This window comes from Crinia signifera, chromosome 6 (genome assembly GCF_055691185.1).
Source record: "Crinia signifera chromosome 6, ASM5569118v1, whole genome shotgun sequence".
Classification (NCBI taxonomy): domain Eukaryota; kingdom Metazoa; phylum Chordata; class Amphibia; order Anura; family Myobatrachidae; genus Crinia; species Crinia signifera.
In genome coordinates, this window is record NC_139222.1 from 2,662,206 (window position 1) to 2,679,285 (window position 17,080).

The 17,080-nt window shown below is 52.8% G+C and overlaps 3 protein-coding genes across 3 annotated transcripts in view; all 3 read right to left on the minus strand.

The window, feature by feature from the left end:
* The window catches only part of LOC146009797 (uncharacterized), a 928,908-nt gene that overhangs the window by 862,116 nt on the left and 49,712 nt on the right, over positions 1-17,080 (minus strand). The window lies entirely within an intron of this gene.
* Positions 1-17,080, minus strand: part of LOC146009796 (uncharacterized) — a 562,226-nt gene that overhangs the window by 288,857 nt on the left and 256,289 nt on the right. The gene's annotated exons all lie outside the window — the stretch shown is intronic.
* LOC146009817 (uncharacterized) overlaps positions 1-17,080 on the minus strand; it is a 35,354-nt gene that overhangs the window by 12,277 nt on the left and 5,997 nt on the right. The gene's annotated exons all lie outside the window — the stretch shown is intronic.

The window sequence follows — 17,080 nt, forward strand, 5'->3', positions numbered from 1 at the left end:
AGTGCGGGGAGGAGACTGGTCAGATCTCTGGGCTGGTAACACACAGTGACATGATGTGATGGGAGAGCAGAAATATAATAGGGGCTGATGGCTGCTGATGTATGAGATACACCAGAGAGTGCGGGGAGGAGACTGGTCAGATCTCTGGGCTGGTAACACACAGTGACATGATGTGAGGGGGAGAGCAGGAGTATAATAGGGGCTGATGGCTCCTGATGTATGAGATACACCAGAGAGTGCGGGGAGGAGACTGGTCAGATCTCTGGGCTGGTAACACACAGTGACATGATGTGAGGGGGAGAGCAGGAGTATAATAGGGGCTGATGGCACCTGATGTATGAGAGATACACCAGAGAGTGCGGGGAGGAGACTGGTCAGATCTCTGGGCTGGTAACACATAGTGACATGATGTGAGGGGGAGAGCAGGAGTATAATAGGGGCTGATGGCACCTGATGTATGAGATACACCAGAGAGTGCGGGGAGGAGACTGGTCAGATCTCTGGGCTGGTAGCACACAGTGACATGATGTCAGGGGGAGAGCAGGAGTATAATAGGGGCTGATGGTTCCTGATGTATGAGATACACCAGAGAGTGCGGGGAGGAGACTGGTCAGATCTCTGGGCTGGTAACACACAGTGACATGATGTGAGGGGGAGAGCAGGAGTATAATAGGGGCTGATGGCTGCTGATGTATGAGATACACCAGAGAGTGCAGGGAGGAGACTGGTCAGATCTCTGGGCTGGTAACACACAGTGACATGATGTGAGGGGGAGAGCAGGAGTATAATAGGGGCTGATGGCTCCTGATGTATGAGATACACCAGAGAGTGCGGGGAGGACACTGGTCAGATCTCTGGGCTGGTAACACACAGTGACATGATGTGAGGGGGAGAGCAGGAGTGTAATAGGGGCTGATGGCTCCCGATGTATGAGATACACCAGAGAGTGCGGGGAGGAGACTGGTCAGATCTCTGGGCTGGTAACACACAGTGACATGATGTGAGGAGGAGAGCAGGAGTGTAATAGGGGCTGATGGCTCCTGATGTATGAGATACAGCAGAGAGTGCGGGGAGGAGACTGGTCAGATCGCTGGGCTGGTAACACACAGTGACATGATGTGAGGGGGAGAGCAGGAGTATAATAAGGGCTGATGGCTCCTGATGTATGAGATACACCAGAGAGTGCGTGGAGGAGACTGGTCAGATCTCTGGGCTGGTAACACACAGTGACATGATGTGAGGAGGAGAGCAGGAGTATAATAGGGGCTGATGGCTCCTGATGTATGAGATACACCAGAGAGTGCGGGGAGGAGACCGGTCAGATCTCTGGGCTGGTAGCACACAGTGACATGATGTGAGGGGGAGAGCAGGAGTATAATAGGGGCTGATGGCTCCTGATGTATGAGATACACCAGAGAGTGCGGGGAGGAGACCGGTCAGATCTCTGGGCTGGTAACACACAGTGACATGATGTGAGGTGGAGAGCAGGAGTATAATAGGGGCTGATGGCTGCTGATGTATGAGATACACCAGAGAGTGCGGGGAGGAGACCGGTCAGATCTCTGGGCTGGTAACACACAGTGACATGATGTGAGCGGGAGAGCAGGAGTATAATAGGGGCTGATGGCTCCTGATGTATGAGATACACCAGACAGTGCGGGGAGGAGACCGGTCAGATCTCTGGGCTGGTAACACACAGTGACATGATGTGAGCGGGAGAGCAGGAGTATAATAGGGGCTGATGGCTGCTGATGTATGAGATACACCAGAGAGTGCGGGGAGTAGACTGGTCAGATCTCTGGGCTGGTAACACACAGTGACATGATGTGAGGGGAGAGCAGGAGTATAATAGGGGCTGATGGCTCCTGATGTATGAGATACACCAGAGAGTGCGGGGAGGAGACTGGTCAGATCTCTGGGCTGGTAACACAGTGACATGATGTGAGGGGGAGAGCAGGAGTATAATAGGGGATGATGGCTCCTGATATATGAGATACACCAGAGAGTGCGAGGAGGAGACTGGTCAGATCTCTGGGCTGGTAACACACAGTGACATGATGTGAGGAGAGCAGGAGTATAATAGGGGCTGATGGCTGCTATTGTATGAGATACACCAGAGAGTGCGGGGAGGAGACTGGTCAGATCTCTGGGCTGGTAACACACAGTGACATGATGTGAGGGGGAGAGCAGGAGTATAATAGGGGCTGATGGCTGCTGATGTATGAGATACACCAGAGAGCGCGGGGAAGAGACTGGTCAGATCTCTGGGCTGGTAACACACAGTGACATGATGTGAGGGGGAGAGCAGGAGTATAATAGGGGCTGATGGCTCCTGATGTATGAGATACACCAGAGAGTGCGGGGAGGAGACTGGTCAGATCTCTAGGCTGGTAACACACAGTGACATGATGTGAGGGGGAGAGCAGGAGTATAATAGGGGCTGATGGCTCCTGATGTATGAGATACACCAGAGAGTGCGGGGAGGAGACTGGTCAGATCTCTGGGCTGGTAACACACAGTGACATGATGTGAGGGGAGAGCAGGAGTATAATAGGGGCTGATGGCTCCTGATGTATGAGATACACCAGAGAGCGCGGGGAGGAGACTGGTCAGATCTCTGGGCTGGTAACACACAGTGACATGATGTGAGGGGGAGAGCAGGAGTATAATAGGGGCTGATGGCTCCTGATGTATGAGATACACCAGAGAGCGCGGGGAAGAGACTGGTCAGATCTCTGGGCTGGTAACACACAGTGACATGATGTGAGGGGGAGAGCAGGAGTATAATAGGGGCTGATGGCTGCTGATGTATGAGATACACCAGAGAGTGCGGGGAGGAGACTGGTCAGATCTCTGGGCTGGTAACACACAGTGACATGATGTGAGGGGGAGAGCAGGAGTATAATAGGGGCTGATGGCTCCTGATGTATGAGATACACCAGAGAGTGTGGGGAGGAGACTGGTCAGATCTCTGGGCTGGTAACACACAGTGACATGATGTGAGGGGAGAGCAGGAGTATAATAGGGGCTGATGGCACCTGATGTATGAGATACACCAGAGAGTGTGGGGAGGAGACTGGTCAGATCTCTGGGCTGGTAACACACAGTGACATGATGTGAGGGGAGAGCAGGAGTATAATAGGGGCTGATGGCTGCTGATGTATGAGATACACCAGAGAGTGCGGGGAGGAGACTGGTCAGATCTCTGGGCTGGTAACACACAGTGACATGATGTGAGGGGGAGAGCAGGAGTATAATAGGGGCTGATGGCTCCTGATGTATGAGATACACCAGAGAGCGCGGGGAGGAGACTGGTCAGATCTCTGGGCTGGTAACACACAGTGACATGATGTGAGGGGGAGAGCAGGAGTATAATAGGGGCTGATGGCTCCTGATGTATGAGATACACCAGAGAGTGCCGGGAAGAGACTGGTCAGATCTCTGGGCTGGTAACACACAGTGACATGATGTGAGGGGGAGAGCAGGAGTATAATAGGGGCTGATGGCTGCTGATGTATGAGATACACCAGAGAGTGCCGGGAAGAGACTGGTCAGATCTCTGGGCTGGTAACACACAGTGACATGATGTGAGGGGGAGAGCAGGAGTATAATAGGGGCTGATGGCTGCTGATGTATGAGATACACCAGAGAGTGCCGGGAAGAGACTGGTCAGATCTCTGGGCTGGTAACACACAGTGACATGATGTGAGGGGGAGAGCAGGAGTATAATAGGGGCTGATGGCTGCTGATGTATGAGATACACCAGAGAGTGTGGGGAGGAGACTGGTCAGATCTCTGGGCTGGTAACACACAGTGACATGATGTGAGGGGAGAGCAGGAGTATAATAGGGGCTGATGGCTCCTGATGTATGAGATACACCAGAGAGTGCGGGGAGGAGACTGGTCAGATCTCTGGGCTGGTAACACACAGTGACATGATGTGAGGGGGAGAGCAGGAGTATAATAGGGGCTGATGGCTCCTGATGTATGAGATACACCAGAGAGTGCGGGGAGGAGACTGGTCAGATCTCTGGGCTGGTAGCACACAGTGACATGATGTGAGGTGAGAGCAGGAGTATAATAGGGGCTGATGGCTCCTGATGTATGAGATACACCAGAGAGTGCGGGGAGGAGACTGGTCAGATCTCTGGGCTGGTAACACACAGTGACATGATGTGAGGGGGAGAGCAGGAGTATAATAGGGGCTGATGGCTCCTGATGTATGAGATACAGCAGAGAGTGCGGGGAGGAGACTGGTCAGATCTCTGGGCTGGTAACACACAGTGACATGATGTGAGGGGGAGAGCAGGAGTATAATAAGGGCTGATGGCTCCTGATGTATGAGATACACCAGAGAGTGCATGGAGGAGACTGGTCAGATCTCTGGGCTGGAAACACACAGTGACATGATGTGAGGGGACAGCAGGAGTATAATAGGGGCTGATGGCTGCTGATGTATGAGATACACCAGAGAGTGCGGGGAGGAGACTGGTCAGATCTCTGGGCTGGTAACACACAGTGACATGATGTGAGGGGGAGAGCAGGAGTATAATAGGGGCTGATGGCTCCTGATGTATGAGATACACCAGAGAGTGCGGGGAGGAGACTGGTCAGATCTCTGGGCTGGTAACACACAGTGACATGATGTGAGGGGGAGAGCAGGAGTATAATAGGGGCTGATGGCTCCTGATGTATGAGATACACCAGAGAGTGCGGGGAGGAGACTGGTCAGATCTCTGGGCTGGTAGCACACAGTGACATGATGTGAGGTGAGAGCAGGAGTATAATAGGGGCTGATGGCTCCTGATGTATGAGATACACCAGAGAGTGCGGGGAGGAGACTGGTCAGATCTCTGGGCTGGTAACACACAGTGACATGATGTGAGGGGGAGAGCAGGAGTATAATAGGGGCTGATGGCTCCTGATGTATGAGATACACCAGAGAGTGCATGGAGGAGACTGGTCAGATCTCTGGGCTGGTAACACACAGTGACATGATGTGAGGAGGAGAACAGGAGTATAATAGGGGCTGATGGCTCCTGATGTATGAGATACACCAGAGAGTGCGGGGAGGAGACTGGTCAGATCTCTGGGCTTGTAGCACACAGTGACATGATGTCAGGGGGAGAGCAGGAGTATAATAGGGGCTGATGGTTCCTGATGTATGAGATACACCAGAGAGTGCGGGGAGGAGACTGGTCAGATCTCTGGGCTGGTAACACACAGTGACATGATGTGAGGGGGAGAGCAGGAGTATAATAGGGGCTGATGGCTCCTGATGTATGAGATGCACCAGAGAGTGCGGGGAGGAGACTGGTCAGATCTCTGGGCTGGAAACACACAGTGACATGATGTGAGGGGACAGCAGGAGTATAATAGGGGCTGATGGCTGCTGATGTATGAGATACACCAGAGAGTGCGGGGAGGAGACTGGTCAGATCTCTGGGCTGGTAACACACAGTGACATGATGTGAGGGGGAGAGCAGGAGTATAATAGGGGCTGATGGCTCCTGATGTATGAGATGCACCAGAGAGTGCGGGGAGGAGACTGGTCAGATCTCTGGGCTGGTAGCACACAGTGACATGATGTGAGGTGAGAGCAGGAGTATAATAGGGGCTGATGGCTCCTGATGTATGAGATACACCAGAGAGTGCAGGGAGGAGACTGGTCAGATCTCTGGGCTGGTAACACACAGTGACATGATGTGAGGGGAGAGGAGGAGTATAATAGGGGCTGATGGCTCCCGATGTATGAGATACACCAGAGAGTGCGGGGAGGAGACTGGTCAGATCTCTGGGCTGGTAACACACAGTGACATGATGTGAGGAGGAGAGCAGGAGTATAATAGGGGCTGATGGCTCCTGATGTATGAGATACAGCAGAGAGTGCGGGGAGGAGACTGGTCAGATCTCTGGGCTGGTAACACACAGTGACATGATGTGAGGGGGAGAGCAGGAGTATAATAAGGGCTGATGGCTCCTGATGTATGAGATACACCAGAGAGTGCGGGGAGGAGACTGGTCAGATCTCTGGGCTGGTAGCACACAGTGACATGATGTGAGGTGAGAGCAGGAGTATAATAGGGGCTGATGGCTCCTGATGTATGAGATACACCAGAGAGTGCGGGGAGGAGACTGGTCAGATCTCTGGGCTGGTAACACACAGTGACATGATGTGAGGGGAGAGCAGGAGTATAATAGGGGCTGATGGCTCCCGATGTTTGAGATACACCAGAGAGTGCGGGGAGGAGACTGGTCAGATCTCTGGGCTGGTAACACACAGTGACATGATGTGAGGAGGAGAGCAGGAGTATAATAGGGGCTGATGGCTCCTGATGTATGAGATACAGCAGAGAGTGCAGGGAGGAGACTGGTCAGATCTCTGGGCTGGTAACACACAGTGACATGATGTGAGGGGGAGAGCAGGAGTATAATAGGGGCTGATGGCTCCTGATGTATGAGATACACCAGAGAGTGCGTGGAGGAGACTGGTAAGATCTCTGGGCTGGTAACACACAGTGACATGATGTGAGGAGGAGAGCAGGAGTATAATAGGGGCTGATGGCTCCTGATGTATGAGATACAGCAGAGAGTGCGGGGAGGAGACTGGTCAGATCTCTGGGCTGGTAACACACAGTGACATGATGTGAGGGGGAGAGCAGGAGTATAATAAGGGCTGATGGCTCCTGATGTATGAGATACACCAGAGAGTGCGTGGAGGAGACTGGTCAGATCTCTGGGCTGGTAACACACAGTGACATAATGTGAGGAGGAGAGCAGGAGTATAATAGGGGCTGATGGCTCCTGATGTATGAGATACAGCTGAGAGTGCGGGGAGGAGACTGGTCAGATCTCTGGGCTGGTAACACACAGTGAAATGATGTGAGGGGGAGAGCAGGAGTATAATAAGGGTTGATGGCTCCTGATGTATGAGATACACCAGATAGTGCGGGGAGGAGACTGGTCAGATATCTGGGCTGGTAACACAGTGACATGATGTGAGAGGAGAGCAGGAGTATAATAGGGGCAGATGGCTCCTGATGTATGAGATACACCAGAGTGTGCGGGGAGGAGACTGGTCAGATCTCTGGGCTGGTAACACACAGTGACATGATGTGAGGGGGAGAGCAGGAGTATAATAGGAGCTGATGGTTCCTGATGTGTGAGATACACCAGAGAGTGCGGGGAGGAGACTGGTCAGATCTCTGGGCTGGTAACACACAGTGACATGATGTGAGGGGGAGAGCAGGAGTATAATAGGGGCTGATGGCTCCTGATGTATGAGATACACCAGAGAGTGCGGGGAGGAGACTGGTCAGATCTCTGGGCTGGTAACACACAGTGACATGATGTGAGGGGGAGAGCAGGAGTATAATAGGGGCTGATGGCTCCTGATGTATGAGATACACCAGAGAGTGCGGGGAGGAGACTGGTCAGATCTCTGGGCTGGTAACACACAGTGACATGATGTGAGGTGGAGAGCAGGAGTATAATAGGGGCTGATGGCTGCTGATGTATGATATACACCAGAGAGTGCGGGGAGGAGACCGGTCAGATCTCTGGGCTGGTAACACACAGTGACATGATATGAGGGGGAGAGCAGGAGTATAATAGGGGCTGATGGCTCCTGATGTATGAGATACACCAGACAGTGCGGGGAGGAGACTGGTCAGATCTCTGGGCTGGTAACACACAGTGACATGATGTGAGGGGGAGAGCAGGAGTATAATAGGGGCTGATGGCTGCTGATGTATGAGATACACCAGAGAGTGCGGGGAGTAGACTGGTCAGATCTCTGGGCTGGTAACACACAGTGACATGATGTGAGGGGAGAGCAGGAGTATAATAGGGGCTGATGGCTCCTGATGTATGAGATACAGCAGAGAGTGCGGGGAGGAGACTGGTCAGATCTCTGGGCTGGTAACACAGTGACATGATGTGAGGGGGAGAGCAGGAGTATAATAGGGGATGATGGCTGCTATTGTATGAGATACACCAGAGAGTGCGGGGCGGAGACTGGTCAGATCTCTGGGCTGGTAACACACAGTGACATGATGTGAGGGGGATGGCAGGAGTATAATAGGGGTTGATGGCTCCTGATGTATGAGATACACCAGAGAGTGCGGGGAGGAGACTGGTCAGATCTCTGGGCTGGTAACACACAGTGACATGATGTGAGGGGGAGAGCAGGAGTATAATAGGGGCTGATGGCTGCTGATGTATGAGATACACCAGAGAGCGCGGGGAAGAGACTGGTCAGATCTCTGGGCTGGTAACACACAGTGACATGATGTGAGGGGGAGAGCAGGAGTATAATAGGGGCTGATGGCTGCTGATGTATGAGATACACCAGAGAGCGCGGGGAAGAGACTGGTCAGATCTCTGGGCTGGTAACACACAGTGACATGATGTGAGGGGGAGAGCAGGAGTATAATAGGGGCTGATGGCTGCTGATGTATGAGATACACCAGAGAGCGCGGGGAAGAGACTGGTCAGATCTCTGGGCTGGTAACACACAGTGACATGATGTGAGGGGGAGAGCAGGAGTATAATAGGGGCTGATGGCTCCTGATGTATGAGATACACCAGAGAGTGCGGGGAGGAGACTGGTCAGATCTCTGGGCTGGTAACACACAGTGACATGATGTGAGGGGGAGAGCAGGAGTATAATAGGGGCTGATGGCTCCTGATGTATGAGATACACCAGAGAGTGCGGGGAGGAGACTGGTCAGATCTCTGGGCTGGTAGCACACAGTGACATGATGTGAGGTGAGAGCAGGAGTATAATAGGGGCTGATGGCTCCTGATGTATGAGATACACCAGAGAGTGCGGGGAGGAGACTGGTCAGATCTCTGGGCTGGTAACACACAGTGACATGATGTGAGGGGGAGAGCAGGAGTATAATAGGGGCTGATGGCTCCTGATGTATGAGATACACCAGAGAGTGCGGGGAGGAGACTGGTCAGATCTCTGGGCTGGTAACACACAGTGACATGATGTGAGGGGGAGAGCAGGAGTATAATAGGGGCTGATGATGTATGAGATACACCAGAGAGTGCGGGGAGGAGACTGGTCAGATCTCTGGGCTGGTAACACAGTGACATGATGTGAGGTGGAGAGCAGGAGTATAATAGGGGCTGATGGCTCCTGATGTATGAGATACACCAGAGAGTGCGGGGAGGAGACTGGTCAGATCTCTGGGCTGGTAGCACACAGTGACATGATGTGAGGTGAGAGCAGGAGTATAATAGGGGCTGATGGCTCCTGATGTATGAGATACACCAGAGAGTGCGGGGAGGAGACTGGTCAGATCTCTGGGCTGGTAACACACAGTGACATGATGTGAGGGGGAGAGCAGAAGTATAATAGGGGCTGATGGCTCCTGATGTACGAGATACACCAGAGAGTGCGGGGAGGAGACTGGTCAGATCTCTGGGCTGGTAACACACAGTGACATGATGTGAGGGGGAGAGCAGGAGTATAATAGGGGCTGATGGCTCCTGATGTATGAGATACACCAGAGAGTGCGGGGAGGAGACTGGTCAGATCTCTGGGCTGGTAACACACAGTGACATGATGTGAGGGGGAGAGCAGGAGTATAATAGGGGCTGATGGCTGCTGATGTATGAGATACACCAGACAGTGCGGGGAGGAGACTGGTCAGATCTCTGGGCTGGTAACACACAGTGACATGATGTGAGGGGGAGAGCAGGAGTATAATAGGGGCTGATGGCACCTGATGTATGAGATACACCAGAGAGTGCGGGGAGGAGAATGGTCAGTTCTCTGGGCTGGTAACACACAGTGACATGATGTGAGGGGGAGAGCAGGAGTATAATAGGGGCTGATGGCTCCTGATGTATAAGATACACCAGAAAGTGTGGGGAGGAGACTGGTCAGATCTCTGGGCTGGTAGCACACAGTGACATGATGTGAGGGGAGAGCAGGAGTATAATAGGGGCTGATGGCTCCTGATGTATGAGATACACCAGAGAGTGCGGGGAGGAGACTGGTCAGATCTCTGGGCTGGTAACACACAGTGACATGATGTGAGGGGGAGAGCAGGAGTATAATAGGGGCTGATGGCGCCTGATGTATGAGATACACCAGAGAGTGCGGGGAGGAGACTGGTCAGATCTCTGGGCTGGTAACACACAGTGACATGATGTGAGGGGGAGAGCAGGAGTATAATAGGGGCTGATGGCTGCTGATGTATGAGATACACCAGAGAGTGCGGGGAGGAGACTGGTCAGATCTCTGGGCTGGTAACACACAGTGACATGATGTGAGGGGAGAGCAGGAGTATAATAGGGACTGATAGCTCCTGATGTATGAGATACACCAGAGAGTGCGGGGAGGAGACTGGTCAGATCTCTGGGCTGGTAACACACAGTGACATGATGTGAGGGGGAGAGCAGGAGTATAATAGGGGCTGATGGCTCCTGATGTATGAGAAACACCAGAGAGTGCGGGAGGAGACTGGTCAGATCTCTGGTCTGGTAACACACAGTGACATGATGTGAGGGGAGAGCAGGAGTATAATAGGGGCTGATGGCTCCTGATGTATGAGATACACCAGAGAGTGCGAGGAGGAGACTGGTCAGATCTCTGGGCTGGTAACACACAGTGACATGATGTGGGGGGAGAGCAGGAGTATAATAGGGGCTGATGACTCCTGATGTATGAGATACACCAGAGAGTGCGGGGAGGAGACTGGTCAGATCTCTGGGCTGGTAACACACAGTGACATGATGTGAGGGGGAGAGCAGGAGTATAATAGGGGCTGATGGCTCCTGATGTATGAGATACACCAGAGAGTGCGGGGAGGAGACTGGTCAGATCTCTGGGCTGGTAACACACAGTGACATGATGTGAGGAGGAGAGCAGGAGTATAATAGGGGCTGATGGCTCCTGATGTATGAGATACACCAGAGAGTGCGAGGAGGAGACTGCTCAGATCTGTGGGCTGGTAACACACAGTGACATGATGTGAGGGGAGAGCAGGAGTATAATAGGGGCTGATGGCTGCTGATGTATGAGATACACCAGAGAGTGCAGGGAGGAGACTGGTCAGATCTCTGGGCTGGTAACACACCGTGACATGATGTGAGAGCAGGAGTATAATAGGGGCTGATGGCTACTGATGTATGAGATACACCAGAGAGTGCGGGGAGGAGACTGGTCAGATCTCTGGGCTGGTAACACAGTGACATGATGTGAGGGGGAGTGCAGGAGTATAATAGGGGCTGATGGCTTCTGATGTATGAGATACACCAGAGAGTGCGGGGAGGAGACTGGTCAGATCTCTAGTAACACACAGTGACATGATGTGAGGGGGACAGCAGGAGTATAATAGGGGCTGATGGCTCCTGATGTATGAGATACACCAGAGAGTGCGGGGAGGAGACTGGTCAGATCTCTGGGCTGGTAACACACAGTAACATGATGTGAGGGGGAGAGCAGGAGTATAATAGGGGCTGATGGCTGCTGATGTATGAGATACACCAGACAGTGCGGGGAGGAGACTGGTCAGATCTCTGGGCTGGTAACACACATTGACATGATGTGAGGGGGAGAGCAGGAGTATAATAGGGGCTGATGGCACCTGATGTATGAGATACACCAGAGAGTGCGGGGAGGAGAATGGTCAGTTCTCTGGGCTGGTAACACACAGTGACATGATGTGAGGGGGAGAGCAGGAGTATAATAGGGGCTGATGGCTCCTGATGTATAAGATACACCAGAGAGTGTGGGGAGGAGACTGGTCAGATCTCTGGGCTGGTAACACACAGTGACATGATGTGAGGGGGAGAGCAGGAGTATAATAGGGGCTGATGGCTGCTGATGTATGAGATACACCAGAGAGTGCGGGGAGGAGACTGGTCAGATCTCTGGGCTGGTAACACACAGTGACATGATGTGAGGGGGAGAGCAGGAGTATAATAGGGGCTGATGGCTGCTGATGTATGAGATACACCAGAGAGTGCGGGGAGGAGACTGGTCAGATCTCTGGGCTGGTAACACACAGTGACATGATGTGAGGGGAGAGCAGGAGTATAATAGGGACTGATAGCTCCTGATGTATGAGATACACCAGAGAGTGCGGGGAGGAGACTGGTCAGATCTCTGGGCTGGTAACACACAGCGACATGATGTGAGGGGGAGAGCAGGAGTATAATAGGGACTGATGGCTCCTGATGTATGAGATACACCAGACAGTGCGGGGAGGAGACTGGTCAGATCTCTGGGCTGGTAACACACAGTGACATGATGTGAGGGGGAGAGCAGGAGTATAATAGGGGCTGATGGCTCCTGATGTATGAGATACACCAGAGAGTGGGGGGAGGAGACTGGTCAGATCTCTGGGCTGGTAACACACAGTGACATGATGTGAGGGGAGAGCAGGAGTATAATAGGGGCTGATGGCTCCTGATGTATGAGATACACCAGAGAGTGCGGGGAGGAGACTGGTCAGATCTCTGGGCTGGTAACACACAGTGACATGATGTGAGGAGGAGAGCAGGAGTATAATAGGGGCTGATGGCCCCTGATGTATGAGATACACCAGAGAGTGCGAGGAGGAGACTGGTCAGATCTCTGGGCTGGTAACACACAGTGACATGATGTGAGGGGAGAGCAGGAGTATAATAGGGGCTGATGGCTGCTGATGTATGAGATACACCAGAGAGTGCAGGGTGGAGACTGGTCAGATCTCTGGGCTGGTAACACAGTGACATGATGTGAGGGGGAGAGCAGGAGTATAATAGGGGCTGATGGCCCCTGATGTATGAGATACACCAGACAGTGCAGGGAGGAGACCGGTCAGATCTCTGGGCTGGTAACACACAGTGACATGATGTGAGGGGGAGTGCAGGAGTATAATAGGGGCTGATGGCTTCTGATGTATGAGATACACCAGAGAGTGCGGGGAGGAGACTGGTCAGATCTCTAGTAACACACAGTGACATGATGTGAGGGGGACAGCAGGAGTATAATAGGGGCTGATGGCTCCTGATGTATGAGATACACCAGAGAGTGCGGGGAGGAGACTGGTCAGATCTCTGGGCTGGTAACACACAGTGACATGATGTGAGGGGGAGAGCAGGAGTATAATAGGGGCTGATGGCTGCTGATGTATGAGATACACCAGACAGTGCGGGGAGGAGACTGGTCAGATCTCTGGGCTGGTAACACACAGTGACATGATGTGAGGGGAGAGCAGGAGTATAATAGGGGCTGATGGCACCTGATGTATGAGATACACCAGAGAGTGCGGGGAGGAGAATGGTCAGTTCTCTGGGCTGGTAACACACAGTGACATGATGTGAGGGGGAGAGCAGGAGTATAATAGGGGCTGATGGCTCCTGATGTATGAGATACACCAGAGAGTGGGGGGAGGAGACTGGTCAGATCTCTGGGCTGGTAACACACAGTGACATGATGTGAGGGGAGAGCAGGAGTATAATAGGGGCTGATGGCTCCTGATGTATGAGATACACCAGAGAGTGCGGGGAGGAGACTGGTCAGATCTCTGGGCTGGTAACACACAGTGACATGATGTGAGGAGGAGAGCAGGAGTATAATAGGGGCTGATGGCCCCTGATGTATGAGATACACCAGAGAGTGCGAGGAGGAGACTGGTCAGATCTCTGGGCTGGTAACACACAGTGACATGATGTGAGGGGAGAGCAGGAGTATAATAGGGGCTGATGGCTGCTGATGTATGAGATACACCAGAGAGTGCAGGGTGGAGACTGGTCAGATCTCTGGGCTGGTAACACAGTGACATGATGTGAGGGGGAGAGCAGGAGTATAATAGGGGCTGATGGCCCCTGATGTATGAGATACACCAGACAGTGCAGGGAGGAGACCGGTCAGATCTCTGGGCTGGTAACACACAGTGACATGATGTGAGGGGGAGTGCAGGAGTATAATAGGGGCTGATGGCTTCTGATGTATGAGATACACCAGAGAGTGCGGGGAGGAGACTGGTCAGATCTCTAGTAACACACAGTGACATGATGTGAGGGGGACAGCAGGAGTATAATAGGGGCTGATGGCTCCTGATGTATGAGATACACCAGAGAGTGCGGGGAGGAGACTGGTCAGATCTCTGGGCTGGTAACACACAGTGACATGATGTGAGGGGGAGAGCAGGAGTATAATAGGGGCTGATGGCTGCTGATGTATGAGATACACCAGACAGTGCGGGGAGGAGACTGGTCAGATCTCTGGGCTGGTAACACACAGTGACATGATGTGAGGGGAGAGCAGGAGTATAATAGGGGCTGATGGCACCTGATGTATGAGATACACCAGAGAGTGCGGGGAGGAGAATGGTCAGTTCTCTGGGCTGGTAACACACAGTGACATGATGTGAGGGGGAGAGCAGGAGTATAATAGGGGCTGATGGCTCCTGATGTATAAGATACACCAGAGAGTGTGGGGAGGAGACTGGTCAGATCTCTGGGCTGGTAACACACAGTGACATGATGTGAGGGGGAGAGCAGGAGTATAATAGGGGCTGATGGCTGCTGATGTATGAGATACACCAGAGAGTGCGGGGAGGAGACTGGTCAGATCTCTGGGCTGGTAACACACAGTGACATGATGTGAGGGGGAGAGCAGGAGTATAATAGGGGCTGATGGCTGCTGATGTATGAGATACACCAGAGAGTGCGGGGAGGAGACTGGTCAGATCTCTTGGCTGGTAACACACAGTGACATGATGTGAGGGGAGAGCAGGAGTATAATAGGGACTGATAGCTCCTGATGTATGAGATACACCAGAGAGTGCGGGGAGGAGACTGGTCAGATCTCTGGGCTGGTAACACACAGTGACATGATGTGAGGGGGAGAGCAGGAGTATAATAGGGACTGATGGCTCCTGATGTATGAGATACACCAGACAGTGCGGGGCGGAGACTGGTCAGATCTCTGGGCTGGTAACACACAGTGACATGATGTGAGGGGGAGAGCAGGAGTATAATAGGGGCTGATGGCTCCTGATGTATGAGATACACCAGAGAGTGGGGGGAGGAGACTGGTCAGATCTCTGGGCTGGTAACACACAGTGACATGATGTGAGGGGGAGAGCAGGAGTATAATAGGGGCTGATGGCTCCTGATGTATGAGATACACCAGAGAGTGGGGGGAGGAGACTGGTCAGATCTCTGGGCTGGTAACACACAGTGACATGATGTGAGGGGAGAGCAGGAGTATAATAGGGGCTGATGGCTCCTGATGTATGAGATACACCAGAGAGTGCGGGGAGGAGACTGGTCAGATCTCTGGGCTGGTAACACACAGTGACATGATGTGAGGGGAGAGCAGGAGTATAATAGGGGCTGATGGCTGCTGATGTATGAGATACACCAGAGAGTGTAGGGTGGAGACTGGTCAGATCTCTGGGCTGGTAACACAGTGACATGATGTGAGGGGGAGAGCAGGAGTATAATAGGGGCTGATGGCCCCTGATGTATGAGATACACCAGACAGTGCAGGGAGGAGACCGGTCAGATCTCTGGGCGGGTAACACACAGTGACATGATGTGAGGGGGAGTGCAGGAGTATAATAGGGGCTGATGGCTTCTGATGTATGAGATACACCAGAGAGTGCGGGGAGGAGACTGGTCAGATCTCTAGTAACACACAGTGACATGATGTGAGGGGGACAGCAGGAGTATAATAGGGGCTGATGGCTCCTGATGTATGAGATACACCAGAGAGTGCGGGGAGGAGACTGGTCAGATCTCTGGGCTGGTAACACACAGGGACATGATGTGAGGGGGAGAGCAGGAGTATAATAGGGGCTGATGGCTCCTGATGTATGAGATACACCAGAGAGTGCAGGGAGGAGACTGGTCAGATCTCTGGGCTGGTAACACACAGTGACATGATGTGAGGGGGAGAGCAGGAGTATAATAGGGGCTGATGGCTCCGGATGTATGAGATACACCAGAGTGCGGGGAGGAGACTGGTCAGATCTCTGGGCTGGTAACACACAGTGACATGATGTGAGGGGGAGAGCAGGAGTATAATAGGTGCTGATGGCTCCTGATGTATGAGATACACCAGAGAGTGCGGGGAGGAGACTGGTCAGATCGCTAGGCTGGTAACACACAGTGACATGATGTGAGGGGGAGAGCAGGAGTATAATAGGGGCTGATGGCTGCTGATGTATGAGATACACCAGAGAGTGCAGGGAGGAGACTGGTCAGATCTCTGGGCTGGTAACACACAGTGACATGATGTGAGGGGGAGAGCAGGAGTATAATAGGGGCTGATAGCTCCTGATGTATGAGATACACCAGAGAGTGCGGGGAGGAGACTGGTCAGATCTCTGGGCTGGTAACACACAGTGACATGATGTGAGGGGGAGAGCAGGAGTATAATAGGGGCTGATGGCTGCTGATGTATGAGATACACCAGAGAGTGCAGGGAGGAGACTGGTCAGATCTCTGGGCTGGTAACACACAGTGACATGATGTGAGGGGGAGAGCAGGAGTATAATAGGGGCTGATAGCTCCTGATGTATGAGATACACCAGAGAGTGCGGGGAGGAGACTGGTCAGATCTCTGGGCTGGTAACACACAGTGACATGATGTGAGGGGGAGAGCAGGAGTATAATAGGGGCTGATGGTTCCTGATGTAGGAGATACACCAGAGAGTGCGGGGAGGAGACTGGTCAGATCTCTGGGCTGGTAACACATAGTGACATGATGTAAGGGGGAGAGCAGGAGTATAATAGGGGCTGATGGCTGCTGATGTATGAGATACACCAGAGAGTGCGGGGAGGAGACTGGTCAGATCTCTGGGCTGGTAACACACAGTGACATGATGTGAGGGGGAGAGCAGGAGTATAATAGGGGCTGATGGCTCCTGATGTATGATATATACACCAGAGAGTGCGGGGAGGAGACTGGTCAGATCTCTGGGCTGGTAACACATAGTGACATGATGTAAGGGGGAGAGCAGGAGTATAATAGGGGCTGATGGCTGCTGATGTATGAGATACACCAGAGAGTGCGGGGAGGAGACTGGTCAGATCTCTGGGCTGGTAACACACAGTGACATGA